The following is a 2594-nucleotide window of genomic DNA, read 5'->3' as shown; positions in this document are numbered from 1 at the left end:
GAGGGTGACTTATTTTTTATAAATCTTTGTGGGTTTTTGAGACAAGGTAGTCCAGGTTACCTTAAACTCATTATGTAGCCCAGGGTGGCTTTGGACTCCCAACCCTCCAGCCTTCACCCCGCAAATGCTGGGACGGCAGGCAAGGGGTACCACATCTGGCTGATCACTTTTTATAAATCTTGTGCCAAGGTCCGTGATTTTTTATTTTTTACGTTTTCCAGGTTACTGACTTCTGACAAAGGCAGGTAGGTAGGAATTGCGGTGGTTTGTTTTTATTATTTTTGTTGTCTTTTTAAGTAGCTCAGGATGGTTTTGTACTTGTTATATAGCCCAAGTTGGCTTCCAACTCGAGGTGATCCTCCTGCCTCAGCTTCCAGAGTGCTGAGATTAGAGAGGGATGCCACCACACCCCCGCAGTGGTTTATATTTTAGAGACAACTATAGCTCACCTTGCCAAAAGCTGCGTTTTTCTCAACATAAGTCCTCAAAGGCCTTAACAGAAGAGACGACCTAGTCACATTAAGGGTGTGAGGGCGCTGCGAGGTTGGTCTACGTGGCCACACAAGGAAGGTCATAATCCTGGGATCATAGCTCTGTCTTCCTGCCTTGTAGCTCTGATATAGCATCTGAAGTTCTCTGTGAGTAAGTAGCCTATTAACTTCCATATTCCGATCCCTCCGGGCACCGCGCTCAGAAATCTCTCCGGAGTCTAGATCAGGTACTTAGGTAGAGCGGGGTAGGGGTGTGATGGGGCGAGGCAGAGCCCCAGAAATCCCTCATCCGACCCAAATCGCAAGTAAAAGGCAACACTTGGGTCTGGCAGGCAGCTTCCTGTGACGGTTTCTGCATCCTCACCGTAAGGGTTTCCAGAGCCTTCTACGGGACTCGGGACACAGCTCTGCAGAGACCAGGCGCCCTTTTCCTTCTATGCCTCCTTAATCCTCTCCTTCCCAACGTTCCCGAGTCGACGACCCCCGGCCCTGGCTCGCGCCTGGCACCGGACCAAGGAACCCACTGTGGGCGGGCCAGAGCCGCCGCAGTCCAGAGCCGAATCCGGGTTGACCGGGGCGCCGCGAGCTCGCCCCGCCTCCCGCGTCACTTCCGGCCCGGCCGCTCGCCCTCCACCCTGCTCCCCTCCCGCTCGCCGTTAGGGAGGCTCCGCGCCTCAGCCACCACCGCCTCCGCTGCTCCCGCCCCCTTCTCCGCGTCTGCCGCCGCCGCTGCCCGGGGTCTCCGGGGGTCGCTACCGGGCTGGCCCTGTGCCACAGCCGTCGCTTCAGCCTCGCGCCGGAGGCCGCCTCTGGAGGAGACCCGCCGGCCGCCGTGTCACTTCGGGCCTCCGTTCTCGCCTTGTCGACGTCGCCAAGGGTTCTGGAGAAGCGGCCGAGGCCGGGGAACGGGGCTTCGCGGTTCCAACGGTGGGTAAACGGGCGGGTGCCTGGCATTGCGCATGCGCCGCTGTCTGCCGCGGTGGCCCTTCCCCCCATCCCCCCCACTCCGAGGCCGCCCGCAGCCCCGGGTCCCACCCGCGGTGGCCGCTGGGCGCTGCGGGTCGGGGTCTGGGAGGCCGAGGCACAGCCCCGGTGGACATTCAGTCGAGGGGGCTCCTTTTCCGCTGAGAAGGGGAGGAAGAGGCGGTGGCCCTGGCTGTCGGGGGGTGTGGCAGCCTTGGCTTTGCAGCCGCTGCAGTGCGTGCAAGCGGGCGTGCGCCTCAGCTCCCGGCCTCGCCTGCCCCCCGCTTCTGCGCCACCTCTGCGCCCACTTCCTCCAAGCTGGGCAGAGGAGTTGCTGCGGGGGTGGGGTGGGGAAAGTGGTTTATTCCTGGCTCGACTGCGCCCCTTCTTAAGGTCACCTGAGATGAGTGGTTGCTGACTTCCTTAAGTCGCGCAGAGACCATAGCCAAAATTGGGCTGTTGGTGCCCTGGGACCTCATTTAGAACGCCCTGCGCCAGAGCCAGGCTCGAGGGGTCCCTGCGCAGGGCGTCGAGTTTCAGACGGGGCGCCTGGCTAGATAAGCTTCTAGGAAGTGGAATCCGTTGGCACACTCGCCTAGTGGGAATTGTTAAACTCTCTTTGTTTGTAATCAATTAAACCCAAACTGACTTAGAAGAACTGTTGCATAATTTCATCCGGTTTCCTCTTCGGCTAGGAGGAAGCCAAACTGAAAAGGGCCGCCACAGCTACAGAATATTTGCCTATTTAACAGTAGGTAGCGGTGGCTTGGAAGTGTGTAGGAGATATTAAAAGGATAGTTTTGAATATTAACTTTCTGTGTTCGGGTTAGTGTGAAGGTGTGCCTCCAACCCCCGCTCCGTCACCCCACCCCTACCCCCACCCCCTTTGTAACCTCAAAGTACTGTTTGACCTGGGTTTTCACAAGTACTGTGCGCTTAGTAAATACTTGTTCTGGTCATTACTTGTTTGCCTTTTAGGTACCTTCTCTTTTCCTTTTTTTTTTTTTTTAAGATTTTTATTATATGTGTGTATATACACACACACACACACACACGGTATTATATATACATACAGGGTTCTTCCTGCATGTATCCTGCAGTACAGAAGAGGACAACAGATCTTATTACAGATGGTTATGA

General features: G+C 56.2%; 1 protein-coding gene across 4 annotated transcripts in view; it reads left to right on the top strand.

Moving 5' to 3' along the window:
• The first annotated feature begins 1107 nt into the window (after positions 1 to 1107).
• Positions 1108 to 2594, top strand: part of Fam13b (family with sequence similarity 13 member B) — a 63366-nt gene continuing 61879 nt past the window's right edge. For 3 of the 4 annotated variants that reach the window (XM_013349540.2, XM_013349539.2, XM_005355904.2), the window contains exon 1: positions 1109 to 1418. The gene's annotated coding sequence lies outside the window, so the exon portion shown is untranslated. Of the gene's footprint in view, positions 1419 to 2594 lie in introns of all 4 variants that reach the window. The other variant, XM_013349541.1, reaches the window with a different exon arrangement.

Source organism: Microtus ochrogaster, chromosome 18 (genome assembly GCF_000317375.1).
Source record: "Microtus ochrogaster isolate Prairie Vole_2 chromosome 18, MicOch1.0, whole genome shotgun sequence".
Lineage (NCBI taxonomy): Eukaryota > Metazoa > Chordata > Mammalia > Rodentia > Cricetidae > Microtus > Microtus ochrogaster.
Note: the sequence above shows the minus strand (reverse complement) of the source record. Positions and strands in the feature narration are given on the sequence as shown.